General features: G+C 40.1%; 1 long non-coding RNA gene across 1 annotated transcript in view; it reads left to right on the forward strand.

The window, feature by feature from the left end:
* Nucleotides 1-19,073, forward strand: part of LOC118156615 — a 37,822-nt gene extending 18,749 nt beyond the window's left edge. The window contains exons 3-4 of the long non-coding RNA XR_004746340.1: nt 13,862-13,993; nt 18,272-19,073. This is a non-coding gene — a long non-coding RNA (uncharacterized LOC118156615). The remainder of the gene's footprint in view (nt 1-13,861; nt 13,994-18,271) is intronic.
* The last annotated feature ends 1,441 nt before the right edge of the window (nt 19,074-20,514 follow it).

Below are 20,514 nucleotides of genomic sequence, written 5' to 3' on the forward strand. Positions count from 1 at the left end.
TAGGCAGTGAGGTGCAGTGAGTTGTCTTGAAGTAGATTTGGCACAAATGTTGTGTTTAGCTACTGGATTCATTTTGGCCACAAAACTGATGCAGGCAAGTTGCTTATTCTGACCTTTGTATAGGTGGCCTCTAGCTGTGCTTCCCTCACTTCTGGCACTGATCTGAGGCAGAGCCTGGATGCAGGGCTGCCATACATCCTCTCCTATACTGACTGCGGCACATGCTGCCATTACCACTGCAAGCTGGCCTTAGAAGAAGCTGAAGCCAGAAGAGGCAGTGACACCTCCACACCTCCTCCAGCTCCACGTTCCTGCCCTCTGCTTTGTGCTTAGAAAGCTTGGCCAGCCAGAGTTACACCTCTGCCAGGCTGTGACCAGATTCTGATACAGATTCACTGTCGCCCACCGGGGATGTAGCTTCCCCTCTTGAGTTTTCAAGGGAACAGCCAGGTGCTGGCAGACTCAGCAATGTTTAAGTAAGAAAGCAGACATTGGGAGTTGGTACATAAATTCAGCCTTTTCTTTCAATCTTAATCCTCTCTGTGCATCCAAGTCCCTTTTGTAGTGTCAACCTAAAGGCTGCAGTGACAGCTAGTAATTATCAGGAAAGTGATTCTGTGAAAAGTAACAGAAGTGTCATCATTGATTAAAGACTAAAGCAAATGGGATCAAATTAAGACGATAAAAGAAACCTCATTTCTGGCATTTCCTAAGACCTCTGAGTTGTATTTTATACATTTATCATTATTCAAACAGTCACTTGTATTTCATAAAAGCCTGCTTAAGAACAGGATGAGAAGATAAGCTGAGTCCAAATGAAACACTTCAGCCCTTTCTACACACAGTGTCAGGGAATGCAAAATGTGGATACAAAGGAGCATGAACCTAAACACAGAAAAGAAAGTCCACTTTGAGGCCTGTAGATGAAAGATGATCTTCCAAGTCAGGGGAAAACTGCAATTATAGGGATTCCCCAGTCTGAGATTGTTATTTTGTTTATGATCACTGTTGATTTTATTCCTAACAATGTCTGGACTGAGTTATGAAAGGCTGCATGTGTTCACATGTGCATACAAGTAGGGATGTAACACATAAAGAAAGGACCAGAAGAGAAAGAGATCTTTCTTCTGACTGCAGAGGAGCGAGTCACAGCCTGGAGAGGGTGGGGAAGCTGGGACCACTACCCTAGCCACCGCTTTGCTCTGCAGCCCATGGAGCTGATCCAGCAGGGAAGCAGTGGGCTGTCACTTGTGTGCATCTAGCCCAGGCTCGCTTTTGCCACCACTCACCTGCAAAACAAGTGCTGGTAGAAAATCCTATCCTAGCAAGGATGCACACGTACTGAGCCTTGTCATCATTAGTGTACTCAGTGCAAGCAGAATTTTGTTTTCTGTAACTGCATTGGTGTATCTGGCCCATTTTCTCTATGATAACTACCTGCCTCCGCCACTAAAGGACAAAAGGATTTTATTGAGGGGGGGAGAGAAATGGGGTAAGGGTGGTATCCCGAAGGCAATAACAGCAGAGCTCTGCTGTGTAAATAGACCCAGGTTTCAACATGCATTACTTCTGTCCCATTTCAGAACAATTTGCCTTCAGCCCAGTGACTTTCAGCCGTTAACTTGGGCTCCTCCGGTCCCTTACTAGTATCTGAAAACGAGAAGAGCCAAAATGCACTTATTGATTCGAGACCTGCAAACCTTGGGCATCCAGGGAGGAGCTATTGCTAAGTGATTACTAGTGGCATAAGCACATGGAGGTTTCCCTTTTCCTTCGACCACCTCCAAAGCCCAGCCACTGCTTTCAGCAGCACACTTGATGCTGCGCTCCTTTGTGCTGGTTCGTGAGCACAACGCTAGCAGCTTCGTGGTGAAAAGCTATTCTGAGAGTTTCTTAAACAAAGCCTTAATGATATATGGCTGCCAAAGTTAGCTGTTTCGCAGCTGTAATAGCAGGCTGTAGGCTGCGTGGCAGCCAAGCTGTCTTTGTTACTGTATTAAGGGAGGTGTGAGAGCCTGGAATGCTGCAGGCAGCGAGAGCCGTCGTGGGTGGCAGCTGCCTCCAGAGTCCTTGAAAGGATACGCTGGGATAACTCGATAAGGTGTTTGCATGTGTTAGAGGGCATGACATCCACACAAGGCTGGGTGATTATAGTACAATTTTCTTTGGACGTGAGGCGCTCCCAACTGCATAGAAATTGGGTGGAAATTATGAAGCATGCTGTGTTTTTTTTTCCACTGGGCTCTAATTGTTTCTGGAGAAGTAGCCTCCCTGATAATGTCTGGTTCAGTTAATGTGTTTGTGCAGAGCTTGTCATTTTCTTTTAGACTGCCATCGACTTCCCCAGTCAGGATGCACCACATTTTGTTGGAAATCCTGACTGTTGTGACACTGGGACACAGGGTGACATTCCCAGTCTGGGGGCTGGGCTCTGTAAAGCTGGTGTAAATCATCAGGAATTTCACTGGAGTTATTTCAATGTAGATATGGGTTAAGTGAGATGAGTCTTAGACGTGCCATATCTACATGAACTTAAACTTTCCATATACTATGGTGATTTGGTCACTACAAGTGGTATTTTCCCCTTTCTCCCCACTTAACACTCATTCATATGTTTCTTGAAAAGAATTTGCATTTCTGTCTACCATGGGAAAACATTTTTTTGTAAAGAAAAGACACAAAACAAGGTCTCCTCTTAATCAAATGCTGTTCACCCTCACCATAAGCAGAAAGCCCCCATCAGCCCACCCTTGCACTTGGGTGCCACTCAACAGCTCTTGCTAAGCTGTTGTAGTTCTAGGTCACCATTGCCAAGCAAGACAGCTCTATTTAAAATAACTGCATGGGACCCTATATCTAAACGTTTATGTTAGTGTGCATTCAGATGGTTCTCCATGCAGCTGCATCAGTCTTTGGAGCTATGTTAGCACAGGAGGGTGAGACGCAGGACCCATATATAGTGTGAACACTGGCATTCCCTGGAGAGGGGTAAACAGCATGCCCAACTTCTTTAAATTGCCTCTGGTCAGTCAGAGGTTCCAAGGCTGCATTTTCCAAATTACTGAGAAAGCTGATTTTAACATGGGTCTGTCTTTCAGAAATGAGGATTGTGCTGTATGACTGACTGACTAGCATGTTGAAGTGAGATGTGTATTCCATAGTGATGGAGTATTTTAAGACTGCATCCTGCCCTTGTTGAGCAATACACAGTAAGAGCAGAGTTTGGTACCATTTCCCCTGGTGAAGCCTCTTAGACCATGAACTGGGGCTTCTCCCCCCCTATGATTAATATCTCTAAATTCCACTGATGTTGTTGACTTACAGGAGCTTATCAAGAAGAAAATAAGCTCTCAGTGACTCTCTTGTTATGAAGGATTAAATGATTTAACTTTATAATTAAAACAAGGATACAAGCCAAGTATTTCTGAACACAGATACTTAAAATGTTATTGATATCTGTGAACCATTTCCGTGGTAAGAACCTGAGAGAAATGATATGGACTGCATACATGTAGCTTATAGCAAAATCTATAGTGCTTAAACTTGACAAGACAAAAGCACATACTGTCTTGCACGTAGCTACTCTTGGGTTTCCAACTATATTTTTGTAATAGAAAATACAAAATACTTCACTCCTTTCCAAGACATCTCCAGCAAGAGAGAAAATTGTAAACTCAGCTGTTGGTAAATTGCTCTTTTTGGCTAGCAGCATTTACAAATATTTCTCCCTTTAGAACAAGTAAATCGGGGCCACACTAATCACAGCTAGACTAAGTGTGCTGCAGGATATTTTTTTCAAAATATCAGTTGAGATCCCCTGGCTATGTCCAAGATCTAGCTAGTGGATAATTTGCAGTGAGGAAAATCAGGCAAAGTTATTGCAAAGTGAGGTAGGGTGAGAAGTGCATATGTACATGGGATCACCCCACAATGAGTACAGAGTGCATTGTTCTACTCCTTGCTCATGCAGAGCATGAATAGCTACTTCATATTTACTACAGGCTTCTTTGACACATGAAGCAAGTTGTGTGGTGTAAATCCATGTCTTTCCTTATATTGCAATATCTTGTTCTTATGTCTATAACTTGAATGTCTTTCTCGTAATTCCTTAATCTCATTATTGAACAATGTGGTGTACAGCTGAATGACCTCCATGTTATTTCAGGATGCTGGAGGCTGGATGTAGCTAATGATATTGGGCACAAGCTGTAAAGTGGACAGGTACAGAAATGAACTCGGATATGGATTAGAAGTCAAGGGAAATAGGGCCAAATTTCAAAAATTCATTTAAATAACATCAGAACTCAGCACTTCTTTGGACTGGTGTTTCCATGCTGTGTAGTCAAATGGACAGTAGCTATACAGTTGTGAAGAAGCTTTGCCCTTAATAAAACTGTTTTCATGCTTTCTGAACTGTGTTTGTTCTCAGTATATGTAATCTCGTACATGAAAGTTTTATGCTCCAGTAACATCTTCATATCTTAAGCACAATAGCTGTCTTGAAGATTCAGATGATCTGAGAGTAAGTTGACTTTTATCTGGTGGTTTCCAAACAGACTTTCAAGTTCCAACAATGCTTGTCTATGGATGTATATTGGAACTTGCAAGTCTGGTGGAAAATACCTCAGGAACTAAAAAATCAGGATGTACAAAATTCCATCTCTCTAAATATTTTCTTGAACTCTGTATTAGCATTGTGCTTCTAGATGAACATAACATATTTTCAAGTTATTTCTTCTTCTATTTGATCAAAAAACCTGACCTAGTAAGGTCCAATGCACAGTCCTGCCTCTTGCATGCAGACTGAGTTGGAAGGAAGGTCAGGACTCTCAAAACTTACATTTATATTCTATTACTTCTTTATTATTATTGTTGTTGTTGTTGTTATTATTATTATTTTCAATAGCCAGGACTATGATGCCATGGGAAGATGCTGAGTTTCATTCCAGAATCCAGGTCCTGGGCGACTGGCTGGTAGGTCTCAAAGGGCATTAAACCCTGAATTAAAGGAACACAAAGAAATAAAAAACTGTTTCTGTTCCTACAGCTATTACAGCAGCGATAACACTATGTTTTGTTATTATTATTATCAATGGGCAGAAGCAGTTAGTTTTCACCTTAGTAATAGGAAGAGGTGGCCTGAGGAACAGCAGTCCAATGAAAGTTCACATGGTTTCTCAGCTAACGTACACAACAGACCTGAGAACCAAACTACTCAGAAATGACAGGTAGACTGAGAAATCAGTAAAGGCGTGATGAATCTTGGGTGCATATTAGATTTATGTGTTAAGCCAGCCATCTGGGAGCTATTTAAATCAACTCAAATCATTCTGTCAACAGATGAAGATAGCAAGTAATCATTCATGGTATGGCTGCTATTCAGAGAGCAGTTGGGTTCCTGTCCTGCCTGTTTCCCCTGCCACATGGAAAACTTCATTTTGAATTCGTGTGGTGAGGCATGAGTAGAAACATCAACCTTCTGGGAATTTACTTTTTTAATAGTGTGTGAAAAGACCACTAAAGCTCCTTATGTGATCTTCTGCTCTTCTCTGATGGCTTTCCCTTGGCCTTGTTCCCTGATTAAGCCAGGTGGCTGTGGGAAAGACCATTTCTTGCTGCTCCATTCTACATTTAGACACAGACAGAGAGCAGAAATGATACTATAAAAAGTTTTAACTCCAGTGAGAAGTTCAAATCTGTTACTTATCCTGTAGGACCATCTAGAGTGCTGCACTTCCTCCTAAGTCCCTCTCATCCCCTGGCACACAGGCAGGAAGTTCTGAGTCTGAAACAGCAGTCATGACTAAGTCCCAGGGTACTTATTTTTACAAGCCCTCCATGCAGAATGAATAAAGTAGTAATTATGAACTTTTCCTCCAGCTTTGATGGAAGTGCACATGAAGGGACAGGTGGAATCCACGCTGCAGGGTGACTGGTGGCACAGGGAAGCTGCAGCACTGGCAAAGGAAACCCATGGAAGTCCCTATCAATCTCACTGCTCAAGTGATGCAGCTTTTGCTTGTATGGAAGAAAGAAAGCAGGGAGAAAAGCGCTCACAGACTGGGAAAGGACTGTAAAGGTGATGATCTCTGTTTTCCATTTGCCTCAGCTGCTTCTTCCAAAGGAGCAGAAGGGCTTTGGGTGTGGCTGGCTTGTCCAGGCTCTCTGCTGCTCAGTTATTTCCAGCTGGCTTCACCTTTCATTCAACCATAAAGGTGAAGTTATAAAAGCCAAAAACTTTGTGGACATCTTTGATGCTGCCTTTAAGTGCTCCGTATTAACTTCTCTTGGGATGGAAGATCATGAAGTGTAAATGTATGTGTATATGTGTATATATGCATATGTATATATTTATACATATGCTCAGTATGTTTTATTGTTAATTAGCAACCTTTGGCTAATACTAACAACCTTGGAAGAATTTCACTTTGCAAACACTTTGGTTCAAAAGATATCATAACTTTGCCCTGTAGACAGACTATCTATTTTCTGACAAAATTGTGTGATGTATCTTGGCAAGTATTGATTCTTTGTAGCAAAGATGGTACCTACTGTGTGCCCAAAATATTGACTGATGCGCCGTTATCCATCCTGTGTGCATCCTTACCAGTACCTATAGACAAGGCTCCTGGATTTGCTGCTAAGGACAAGAATTTTTTGAGTCATGCTGTGAAGCCGTTTGAATTTTTGTGCACATAATGTTTCATTTAGCTCTCAGATTAACTTGGATTCATTTCTAATGGCAGAATAAAACATGTTGCATTATTAGTTCTTAACAATGAAAACGTGTGAAATGTTCTCAGTCTGTAAGCCAGAAGGTTAAACTCCTGCCACCATCTTGGTGGGAAGGGAATGCTGGGAATTTCTCTAGATAGCAAAATTTACAGGACTGGATCCAGAGGTTATGAAGTGTTTACTTTGAAGACTAGTTTTGGTTCATTCTGTGTGTAGAACATTGTTGCTTATGTTGTATGTCCCTGTGCTTCACCTTCTGCAGAACTACCAGGATTCATTGTTTCCCTCTCATGGGTGAATGTTAAAGAACATGGTGAGGGATGAGAAGCTGCTGACAAAAAAAAAGAGGCTACAGGGAGTCTCCTTTTCAGGTGCAAAGTTACTTTTCAACTCCCTTAGTAAGTGACTGGGTGGTCTTGCCGATTATTTTGTCTAAGAAAAAATGTTCATGTTGAGAGATACAGAGAACTTTCATCCTTGTTTTATTCCTAAAACATTTTAGATATATAACAGCAAGGCCCACAAGCCAGCTACATTCTAAAGGCATATAAAAATTATTTACAGTATTGAAGCCAGTCTGATTTTGCTATAAAAATTTATCGTGTAGTACTACTGCTGCTTTCCTGATAGACCTGTTATTTACATTTCAGAGACTCAGACTAGATTCCAAATTACAATTTTGTTTTCAGACAACAGAAGAAACCAAAACAAGATTTAAGATTCACCATTAGATACGACAATCCCTTGTCTATTATTTTTAAAGCAGCTGCTATCCCAAGGACAAGAGATTTAAATGCTAGGGAATACATCCAAGCAATGGTGAGTTTACAGAGCTTTCTGAGACATGGATCTAGAAATTCAGCAAAGTCATTTCAGACTATGTTTGTGCTAAAAAATGGTCTAACACTGATCATATTTAAGTTGCTATAAGCACATGAATCTATTTGGCTTTGAACAGCTAGCTTGATTAACTCTTAACATAACAGATTTATAAATGTGTTTAGCTCTCAAATTATAATTGGTCATTTCCACTTTTTTATTTTTTTTATTTTTAATTATATATAAAAGAATAACAAAGCTGGCAAAAATAGTTGATGTCTTCATATGCCTTCAGAGAAATGAGCATTCCCGAGTGATTTTTGTTGTGAGTTCTGTTGGCATCGTCAATGGTAATAGGCATTTTGGAGAGACAAGATTGTATCCAGAAGTGTGCTCACCTTCCCTGGGTGTGGAGTGGGGTGGCAGGGCTCTTTGTGTGAACATCTGCACTGGCTTCATTTTCCATTGTTTAGACAGGAAGTCCCAAATGTTCCTGGTAATTTGGATAGGTGACAATTATTGCTCCATATGGCTTGGTCCCAAAAATAACTTTTAAAATAATTTCTAAATACTGTCTTTACAAGAAACTATTCTGGAAAAGTCTGGGCAAGCAGTTTTATGGGAGAGATAGAGTATATAAAGGAGGTGCACTTGAACATTGTGTAAAAGGAACGACCACTATAACAGTTTCTGTGTCAGTAGGCAAAAAGGAAATTTCAGTTTCCTGAAACTGGAAAAAAAGATCTTCTCCTAATGGAAGAGAAAAAGAATGGACAAAATAGATGTTTTTTGTAGATTTAATTGCCCTAATGCAAAGGATTTGCTGAACTGTTTAACTCTTTTCTGCCCCAATGGAATTTTATGCCGTAGTCATAATCGTTTTGTGGCTAAGATTATTATGGTTATGATAACCTTAAGACCTGCAATTCAGTTTTCTGTAAAGAACCAAATCTCACACAATGTGATGTCTGTAAAATGGCAAGGAGAGGTATGAGTGTAGCTGAGAAAACTTGTACTAATACGGTTGTCAAGTGTTTATTATAATTTACTATTGCACCTCCAGGTCAAATTATGGTACATAAAATCCCCAAAGGCAAGAAGATACTATCCCATTTTGATCTCGCAATCATATCTGTATTTTTAATTTTTAATTTTTTATCTTTTCCTGGAGGCATTCCATTAGGACGGTGTTACTATCAGGAGACAGCACCTTCCTTTGCTTCAGATAGGACTTTATTTTCATTTGCTAGGGATGATATCAACATGTTGAGTATTAACTGTACTTTTCAAATGGTTCACACTGCTGATTAGCAAATGTGGGAGAATTTATGGTCTTTTGGAAGACGGTAGATACTTGTCTTCCCATTACACCTGCAACATTACACATAAACATTGCCTTCAATTTCCAAAGGAAACAGAGACAGAATAAAATGAAGGAAAGAGATCAATTACTGAAAAGATAATTGATGCAGGAGAATGATTTAAAAAACAAAAAACAAAAAAACAAAAACTAAAAAACAACCAACCAACAAAACCAAACAAACAACCAAAAAAATACAACAAGAAAAAGGAAAAAAAAAAAATGTCCCGTCCTGATAGCGAATAGCTTTTTTTTGTCTGGCAGTAGTCGTACAAGAATCCAAAATTATCCAGGCAAAAATCAGTCTTAATATAAATACAAATGCACTAGTGTTACATTTTTAAAAAGAGTAAGGTCTATCTTTCCTGCTATTCCTATGCTCTCAGAGGGAATTTCTTGTATATATGTTACTCTACTGACATTTTCACTTTTTAGGCCTTATTTCATCTAAAGAGTGGCTGTAAGAATGGTACTTGAAATACGGTATTTTTTTTATCATCAAAGAGAATCATTCTAGTCATCCATAATAACTCTGTTTCAATGTAAACAATTAATTTTCCTTAAGAATTTAGTTCATACCATATTTTTCACTGGAGTTAATTGGTTTGTTTTTTTGGCAGCAGCTGCTGCTATTAAATACGTGCAGTTTTTCCAGAGAAAAAGTAAAAGACATTCCTTCTATTATTATCTGGATACAAAAAAAAGAAGCAAATGAATATGTAAACTGCACTCACAAAAGTGAAATAAGTGATAACTTCAACATAAGAGCTTCAAACAATATTGAAACATCACTAAAAAAATCTGTTCCCAATTTTATATTACTATACATGTGAACAATCCTATGGTAAATCTGGGCAGATCCTTGCAAATACACTGCAGGAAGAATGAGCAGAGAGAGACTTCTTGTCATCCAGAGATTTTAATTTCTGCTTATTGGTCTGGCTGAAGACAATCTATTTAAAGATGGCATCTGGTTAAATATGAAGTGAGATCACCCAATTTCAGGTTTGTAGAAACCAAGGCAAAATATCCACAGGATCTTGTGTTTAGACACAATTTCCCCTGAAGCAGAAGGGTTCTTATTTTCCATTGTAACTCAGACCAATTTGTCAGCTAGACTTATGTAAGTTTCCCATTTGTTTCAGATGTTTTCATGAGAAGGAAAGGAGAAATATTTTCTTCTCAAGCAACAGTTCCAGTTGTCTTGTAACTGCACATATGTTGCTGTGCTAAAAACTCACACAAAAATGTGTGGCCAGAAGCTACCAGGAGAGAGGAGTGGGAGACCTGTAGTCTTCACAAACCCTGAAGAAGCTTTGTTCTCCACACTTATAAGACTGCATTTCAAACACATAATTCTTTGTTTGCTTCCTACACTATAAATTATGACTTAGAGTTATGGGAGATAGTCCAGTGTAGGGCCATGAAAACAAAAGGCTTGGAGCATCTCTTCTGTGAGGAGAGGGTGAGAGAAGTGGGACTGTTAAGCCTGGAGAAGAGATGGTTCAGGTGAGATCTCATCATTGTCTGTAAATACCTGAAGGGAAGGAGCAAAGAGGACAGAACCATGTAGTAGAGGGGTGTCTGAGGGTGGCTCTGGTGTTTTAAAGCACAGTGTCTAAATTAGCCCTATTAATATATGTAGAACGTTGAAAATACTGCCTTGTCAGCTCCTTCTGATACTTAATCTATAGTATATGTACTTTAAGCTCTAGTTTATCTTTGATCAGGAGCAGCTCTAGCATATTGTATGGGTGGATACAGGCTTCCTGATATGTTTCTGCATCCATGTTGCTGCACTGTGTTGCTGTGGGGCCAGATGCAGCCATGAGATCCCACAGAGTTGTCTTCAGTACAGTCATCTTTTCACATGCATGTTGAGTAACTAACGCTGGTACCAAGCACAGCCTAAGGGGGCATTTGATGTCACAGGTTTCTGCAAGGTTGCTCTCCCTTCCCACGGCACACTGCTGTCACAATTCTTTTCTTGTAATTTCCTGAGGCTTTTCAGCAGAGTGGCTCTGCTGAAACACAATTTTGTAATTCAGTATTGCCACTGCCCTGAAATATCTTTTCAGACTTGTCCTTTAAGCAGAAAATACCTCTGCATGGCCATGTGAAAGCAGGTCCTTTGATTTCCCTCAAATTCCTCATCATGAACCATGAGGTACCTCCAGCAAACAGCCATCCAGAGAGCAAGGAGTCAGCACAACAGCTCCACTGCTCTCTTCCAGAAAGGAAAATGTTGTCAAGTGGGAGGCACTAAAGTTCTGAACCTTTGGCATTTCCCCAAACTGGGACCAAAAAATTACATTCTCTGATACTCACTTGATGGAGGAAAACACTTGTTTATAAAGTGGTATCAAAATGGCTACCTTTGACTTTACTGTTAGCATTTATTACTTGAAATATTGAAGAAAAATGGAAGGTGCTATGCTGACAGGAAATGTCCTGGCTTCTTCAAACCAAAATACTCCTGTTGTCCCCTGGGACTGTTCATGGTAGCACATTCTTGTGTAGCATCTGTGGTGGTTTTACTGTGCTAGGCAGCTGAACACCACAACCGCTCTCTCACTCCCCCTCCTCAGATGAGGAGGGGAATAAGTAAAGGAAAGAACAACTCACGGGTTGAGATAAGGATGATTTAATTAAAGAGAAAAAAAAAATTATTAACGAAATATTATTAATTAAACAATTCAACTAAAGGGAAAAAGGGAAAGGGGAAGAGGGAGGGGAAAAGGGAATAACAAAACAAAACAAGTAAAGGCTATGTGGAAGTGCAGAGGAAAGAAATTACTCTCTACTTCCCACAAATGAGCGATGCTTGACCATGTCCTTGAAGCAGGGCCTCAACACACGTAGCCGGTGTTCGGGAGGAGGACAGACGTTTTTGCAATGAGAGCCCACCCCTCCCCTCTTCTTCCTTTTTCCACCTTTTATTGCTGAGTGTGACATCACATGGTATGGAATATCCCTTTGGGTGGTTTAGGTCAGCTGCCCTGGTGGTGTTTCTTTCTCACTTTTTGGCCCACCCCCTAGGAGGGTTAGAGAGAGTCCTGATGCTGTGCCAGCACTGCTCAGCAGCAGACACAACACCGGTGTGATACCACTGCTGTTCTAGCTACAAGTGCAGAGCGCAGCACTGTATGGGCTGCTGCAGGGAAAGTTAACATCCCAGCCAGACCCTGTACAGCATCTCAATTTAGTGTTGTGTCAATAACATTCAAAGATAGAAAACCATTGTAATGAGATTTTCAGCCATTGCTAATCACTGATATCTCATGTTGATTAAGGATTCTTTGATGCCAAGGCTTTGTTGGGTTTAGTGCACTTTCACACATGTATGGAAAAGAACCTATATCCATGGCTCATTTTTCAGAGGCTTTTCTTACTACCAAACCACCCTATCAGTCTTATCGCTCAGGATTATCCTTTGTTTCTTGTGTTAGTGTCTACATCTGTGAGCACTTTTAGAGGTGGGATGTTTCTTGTACAAGATTTCCAGGAAAAACAAAATATTACTGAGACCAAAAGAAAGATACCTTACATTAATGGGATGTTCAGAGAGTGTTTGCACTTCAGAACAAGCAGGATAACAACAATGAGCCCACAAAAATGAAAGAATTATACTGCTTTCAGCTTTTTAAATCTTGAATTATCACTAATCTGTTGCAAATCCAAAATAAATACTCAGGAGTCACTTGGTATAGGCAGATATAAGTGGGGAAAAAAGGAAGGCAACCGCACTGTTTATTTAAACTAACACCTGATGCAAATTTCAACCTTTTATTGAAAGGAAAAATGCTGTAGGGACCTCTATCTTAAAGATCCCATCATGTCTACTTTTTCACATAAAGCTTTGAAAACACAAAGGCGTTGAAACATCTCAGTCTGGAAAGTGATGAAAAAATATGCAAAATTTGCTATAATTTCAACCCGTGACCTGGCACTATTCTGCTCACACACAGAAAAAGTGCTCTTCAAGGAGAAAGCAACGTCCCTTACTGTCAGTAGACGAGATACATGACAGTGATCCTGGCAAGAGCAGAATATTGCTGTTAGCCACAGTTAGTTCATTTCAGGAGATGATGGCATTGTGCAGGCCACCACCAGCGCTGGGGAAAAAGGCGATCCTGTCCATGGTGTGTAATAATTCTGCGCTGTTTCTTAATGCGAGTCAGGCACATCCAGATTTCTGGCGTGAGCCGAGGTTCTCCCAGAAGGTCTATTCTGAGCTCCCAGTGCAATGAAATAAGAGCTGTGCATATGTCAGTGTATTAAAGGTTCTGTGTGCTGTGAAACCCAGTTGTGGAAGTTTCTCACAGGCTCCCCGTGTTTTTACATTCGGAACTCCAGCAAGCCTGTGATGGCACAACAGTCAAGTGAGAAGCATGGCTTTGATTTCAGTTGATAAGTAATAGATGTTTAAGTCAGATTTACCTCTGTTTAAAACAGAATTTAACAGATTGCTGTGCATTCTTGTTATTTCAATGTGGCAGAGTCAAAGAGCACCAAATCAAAGATCAGGAGATACAGAATTATGAATGCTTACTGAAATTAAAAATAATCCCAACAACAAGAAGGTGTCTGCCCACATGATCTAGTACAGATCACAAATAATGGAGTATAGAGAATTATCTCGCGCTGGTTTTATAGATAGCATAGGTACTTTCTGTTCGCCTTGAACTGGGAATATATGCACATGCACACTCAAGAATGCCTCTTTGATTTTCAGTGGTGACTAACAAGAGTTCATCCAAACATGTTTTTCAAAAATCAGTTTTTTACTGAACAACAGCTTGGTTGACCTATATGTTTTAGATGATGATAACTCTGTGTCAGAAAGTCTACTGTTTCAAGGGAGAAAAAGTATGTCGCATGACTTTGCTGTTGTATTATGATAAATATTTCTAGATCCTTCTGGTTTATTTACTTCTACTCCTACAGCACATCTCATGGTAGAAAACTCAGGATTGTCAGTACTGGACACTGCAAGGCTTCATACAGAGACAAGTGTGGCTCAAGAGCAAAACTGTCATAACACTGTCCTTCGATATGTCTCAAATCAACTCCAGATATGTAAATTCTTATAATTCAGTGTTCATTTATGTCTTAATATCTCTCTTGTTTCTGACAACCAAGATGTCAGCTGGGACCAAGAGTTCAGGGCATAGGTGTTTATCTACCAGAAAACATGCAGAAACTTTTATTTAGGGGTAGGTGATTTTCCTGGCTTTGTAGATCTCAGACCAAAGTCCAAAGCACAGAGGCATTACAAGATGTGTATACAAACTAAAGGGAGAGAGAGCTCAGGAAGAGTTTCACAGGCAAGGGATATAAATTCCTCATGAGATCCAGGTTTTAGGTTAGTTTATTGAAATGACAGAAAAATTGGGACCTGCTCTTGTCAGGATAGCTCTAGACATATCAAAAACACATTGCTAATAAGATGAAATATTAAAAGACCTCTGATGAGCAATAACTGCCTGGATCTATAACTCTCCCATAGACAAGCCTTTATTGCTACACTATCAACTAACAAATGAGATGAAATAGTTAATCCCATACCCAAACTATTTAGAATTAATAATCAGTTATGATGATCTGCCAACAGCTCTTATTTGGCCTGACAAGTAAAGACTAATTTTTCTCACAATAAATTATATTATATATATATATATATGTATATGTATATATATATATAATCCAAGCTCGTTGAAAACTTTCATTAAGATAACCATTTGACCAGAAAAAAAAAAAAAAAATAATGTTGCTGGAAAGATTGAACTTTAATTAAAAATAAACATTTATATTTTCATTTAAACTAATTTCTTCCTCAGTAGTGACCAGTTCTCTTGCAAGGAGAACAACAACATGGAATGACAGACATGTTAGTCAAGAGCCCAAATAAAAGCTCAGTTTTCAACTACCTCCTTACAATAGTATCTGAGGATCAGAATAAACCACTTAGGATTTCATTTTGCAGTGTATTGATGCCATCTTTTATTAGTCTGGTACAATCAATAACACACTGTTCTTGCTGGTCAATACTGGCTTCTTACACACCTCAAAACTGTCAAAGTGCTGAAGCTACTTCTATAAGAGTTCAAACTGAATGAATTGTTGTTCATTAAGAAGCAATGCATGTTAACCACTGCTGCAGATTCAGTGATTACTTAAATGCAGTAAGGACCAGAACCTGGTCAATTTATACTTTTTTGGGGATGAATCTAGTGATTATTTGTTTGCAAAAATTGACGATAAACAGAGTTCAAATCAGCAGGATTTTTTCAGGTAGTCGAACTATGATTTCAAAGCCACTAATAGGACAGTAGCTGTCTGATGTATGTTTCACTGTGCCTTGCACACTATTCTCCCTAACAATGCCATAAACAGGCATAGAATCCAAAAATTAGCTTCTATAATATAAAGTGCCAAAAAGGTAGTTTATTATTATAACAAACTTGTTATTCATGAGAAAAATCAGGCATAATGTAAATGACTGTATCAATCCACAGCAGCAGACATTGTCAGATATAGGCTCTACCATCTGAAAAGGAAATGAAATCTCTTGTTTACCTAGCAATCAGATAAGTAGATTTAGATCTTTCTCTAAGAGTATTTAATATCCTATGCATATCTTTCTCACCTACATCCTCCAGAAATATTCAATTATAGCAAGAGGTAGAGAGAAGAAGAAATAGAGCATGCTGACTTCCATTGGGATTCCAGTCAGTGTTATCAGCTTGATCCATATGCAACTTTAATTTCCTATCCATGGTTATGCAAGAAGAGAAGCTGTACAGCACACATCTTCTAGTGGAATAACACAAAAGGATATTCACCCATGGCTCTCCACTGACAGTGGGATGTGAGCCCATCCGGAAAGTTGTTTACAGGTCATCTGAAAGGGGCCAGAGAAAAGGATTGAAAACTAGTAGGCAGATTCATAAACAAAGATCAACAAATTGTTGTTTCAGGAGGCACAATGAAAGAGCTCAGCTCCCTTGCAGAAATTTGTGCAGCCAGTACGTATGCAGCAGATAATCCCAGCTGACCTTTCCAGCATGCAAAGAGTAATAGATTTGCTAAGATGAACCAGTATAAAGCATTTTTTCCAGTGTGTTAGGCAAAACAAACTCTTGGTTGACACCATCTCTACTGGATTTCTTCAACTAACATAGCTGTGGCAGAAGCATACGAACTGAGACCCATTGCAAGCAAAGGCTGTGGTGCTTTTGTTCAAGCTCCACTACTTCCCCCTTTCATTGTATTTGAACAATATCTTGTTCTACACCCGCCTGCTGGGGGATGGGAAAAGCAATTAACCTTTAAAACTTTGGTGCCATAGTGTAATTGGTGTCCCCTTTCTCTCTTCATGGACATTTCAAATGCATACTATTAAAATCTCTTTAGTACCCCAGGATTTATTTCTAACATTGTAATCCAAACAAGTTCAGAGACAGGTAGGATTCCCAGTGCTAACCATGTAGTTATTTCACAGTTGTTTGCAAATCCCAAGTACTTTAAAGCAGAAGAATTGTTAAATGCCTTCTAAACCTATGTTGCCTTGAATATTGTTTTTATCAGATACAAGACAATGACTATTTCATTACAACATAATTATTTGAAATCTGGCTCAAAACAACAAAACCACTATGTTTCTTACAGCCTCAAAGAATAAACAAATTTCCCTGTGAAAGACAAATTAAATGTGTACATATTGCTTAGCCTCATCTGCATCCCCAGACACAAGCCCATCATATGCCTTCTGTATTTTTATTACTACTATTTTTATATTCTGGTAAATGCCCAAAATAAACACTTCCATCTCTGCCATGTTAGGTTTTGGAGTGGTGAAAGTTGACTTGTCTGGCTTCTGTGTATAGGAAAAATTAACAGGACCACACCACAGATACTTCTGATTTTTTATAAATTTAAGTGTACCCATGGTGCCAAAATAACTGTTATTTGATATGCAGGTAAGGACAAACGTCCTAACTCTGGGAGCCCCTCCAGAAGGCAGTTTCTGTGAGAGTTGTGCATAGTAAACCAAAAGGGATACCAATTTCTTAATATAGCACTATTACAGCTCTGCTGTCCCTTTCTTAACAAAAGGACTTCAAGGAAAAAGTATTTATAAAAAATTAAAAGAAAAAAAAAAAAGAGAGATAAGAAATATTGTTGTCTGGCTAATGCTGATGATGCAAAAGCATCTGACCATTGTTATTTTTTGGGGTGGTTTCATGAGCCAGTTTTACAAGCACACCTTCCCTCGGAGCAGGCGGCACGGGCACATCCTGCCCCAGCAGGTGTAGGGCTTGTAGGCACCACTGGTGAACTGAAAGCTGGGCAGTGGTGTGTGACATCTGCAGTGCCTCGTGTTACATTTGAAGGACAAATTCCAGAAAGTCATTATACACTTCTGGGGGAGAGAAAGGTGTCCCCCTGCAATGAGTCATGAGGGTTATAAGTGCCATTTCCACTGCATGTCATTATCCAAACACAAGCATCATTGCACCCCATAACGATCTCATTCTAATATTATATAAAGCTCTTCATTAGAAGATCTTAGGAACACAACAACATTACATGTATCCAGGCATAAGGAGCTAAATAGACTGCTCTAGTTCTGGCAGAGAGCTGAATAGAGCCCGTAAAATCTGTTTCATGTAACCCCTGCTTTGGTGGGGGCCACTGGTGGCAGAAGACAGCTGAACTCATGCTTGCACTTAGGGCTTGCACCTACATCCTTCCTTTCTCATTGAAACTTCTAAATATCCCTGGCTATGAACAGATGACAGCACTTTACTTATAAGTGTTTGTCAACGTCTTAATGACTCCAGAGTTTATAGCTTCCTACCTTGGCTTGTCACACAGAAGGATGCTTACAGCAATCTTTTATAGAAGCCCTGTCTATTTCCTCCTGTACATAACTAGGTGCACCTCCAGAGTGAGGCTGCAAAGCGCCTGACACAACCAGCAGTGTACTTCTTATTTTGAGGGGTCAGGGGCACAGCCCTCCCCACACCACCCCGTCTATGCTGAAAACTGTGACATGGGTCCAGACAGGTAGGACACGAGACCTCAGATGATTCAGCACTGGGCTGCAGGATAGAAAGGTCAAACCTCCCCAGTCCCATCATGCAGCTGCTGAGGGAATTGCAAAATGGAGGCGGGTGGAAGGGCACCGGTGTCTGGCTGGCACAGAGGCCGTTTCCCTAACATGCCCTTTTGTTGTGCAGGATTCATAGGCTAGATGCCTGCCTGCTCAGTCTGTGTGTGCTTCCTCTCCTGTGCCAGTGCTCTCTCCAGCCCCCGCTTCACCTCTATCTTCCATTTCTTTTACCGCACCAGATGCAACTTGCTCTTCCCCATGTGAGGACAGACCGCACATCTGAGGAGACAACTGCTCCCTATGGATTTACTGACAGAGCTGGGCAAGCAGTGCTTTGCAGAAGAGATTTTTCAGTGCCAAAATGCCTCAGCAGATTCTCGCATCCTCGATTCTCTGCTGGACTAATTATTTTGTTGGAGGCTGTTACTGCTGTTCTCAAGGATGCCACGGAATAAAGTAGATAATTGAAGCCATAGAAGTGGCAAACGTCCTGTGTCCTATTCACCTGCTCTTCCTGCCCTAAGGAAGGATGTGGCTTGATCTTGAGAGGAAAGACATCAGATCATTTCTGTTTCTTTCTTCTTCCAAAATCAGCTGCTAAGTGAAATAACAAAGTGTGCACAGGAATACTAACAGAGCTTTGTTTTTCCTCCTTGTTAAAAGCCAGCTGCTGCTTGGTGTTTCACACAGCAAGATAAGCAATGTGACATTTGTGACCACGTGCATGTATTGATTTTTTTAACTTTATTTTGTTCTCCAGTTAATTTCTTAGTGCTTGGGGACTGGAAAAAAGCCTAAAGAATATCAAAACGATGAAATTGTTAGGAAGAAAAAAAAAAAAAAAAAAGAGTAAACAAATTGTAAGTTAATTGTTCTTCTATAAAGTGGCTTTGATGACGGGAGAATTAGAGCAAGATGATCTTGGCAAGCAGGATGTTGTGTTAGCTGCATAAACCTTTTTTGTGCTCATGTGCAGTCTCTTAATAGTTGGGTGGGATCTTTCGACATTACATGGAGAGTCTGATTTACGGGTTCAAAAGAAGATGATTTAACTGCACACCATTTAAGCAAAAATCTTTCAGTATTCCAAAACAGCTTTTCTGTTTACTTTATAACTAACTCACACTCTTCTTTATTTTCCAGATTTTATTTATTTATTTTTATTTTGCCAGTTTCACTTCTTTTTTCCTTTTTCAGATCAGGTCTGTCCTCCCCTCAGGTTCTACTTTATTTTACTTCATTTTGAAAGAGAAATAATTAAAGATAGAGGGAAATGAGAAAGACTGATGACACATCTTCAGTCATACCTTGGCTTTTCTAGCTTATAAATTGAGATCCTTTACTGTAGTTGGTATTTCTTGCAAAGACCCTCAACATAGCTCTACCTCCACAAGTGGTGAGAAAAAGACATGTATGTCTCCAACCAAAACCACTTCCAGAATCAAATGGTCAGTGCCCTGAATTGTCACATAGCAAACTTCAACATGTCTGTTGATTAGGGAAGGGGAAGTTGAGAGGAAGTTAGCATCTAAGAATGATCTTCCCCTTCCCCTTCCCCTTCTCTGCTTCTCTCTGCCCTATTTCTGTGGTCCCTCCTGGGGACCGAAATAAGTGGTGAATACACAGTCAGTCAATACAAAATTGCACCCTCTCTTCTTCGTGCCAACCACTCGCTTTGTTGCTGTATTCATTCAGTCCTCATGCAGCAAACATCTAAGAACTTGCTAGCTTGGGTCCCAGGTGTATCACACAGAGCAGGCTCAAGATGCTCTTCTTCTATCACTGAATCAGTAAGACCAACTTTTTTTTTCTGTCACATAACCTATTTTCCCCACAATATGAGTCAGTGGAATTAGTGTGGGCTGGAGACCAAAAACAAGAAGGAAAGATTTGCTGCAATGTTCACAAATAAAAGAGAAGCCGAAATTGGTGTAACTTCTAAACAGTACACTTGCAAAGGATTGGGCAATCACTGACTTTCATGGAAATGCGTCGGCAGCTCCTATTTCACAAATGCCCCACACAAGATGAAACGGATTCACATTGGCCAAAAAGTCATGGGGGACAGTGTGGCTCCCAGTTCATTTATCCTTAGCACAGAAAGCTGTTTACAGGGATATAAACTGAAGATATTTCCAGTAATGCTGTCCTCAGCTATGAAAGAATTGCAGAGACCCAGATCTCACTGGAGTTCTCTTGCTGGATCCCAGTTAATGCACTGGCCTGGCCACTTCTAAGCTGTGTTTATAAATTCGTTGTTATAAGAGCACTGGTGTACACCGGCCTTTTTTTTTTTTTTTTTTTTTTTTTTTGGGGGGGGGGGGGGAGGGGAAGGCAGGAGTGTGGGGGGGTGTTGTTGTTCTACAAGAAAGACCATGCCATAGTTAGTCATCCTTTGGACTCATGTTTCACAGCACCATCTGAAGCACATCAAAATAGGGCAAGACCGCCTATCATTTCATATCATACCAAGCACAAACAC

The sequence above is a fragment of the Oxyura jamaicensis genome, chromosome Z, assembly GCF_011077185.1.
Source record: "Oxyura jamaicensis isolate SHBP4307 breed ruddy duck chromosome Z, BPBGC_Ojam_1.0, whole genome shotgun sequence".
Lineage (NCBI taxonomy): Eukaryota > Metazoa > Chordata > Aves > Anseriformes > Anatidae > Oxyura > Oxyura jamaicensis.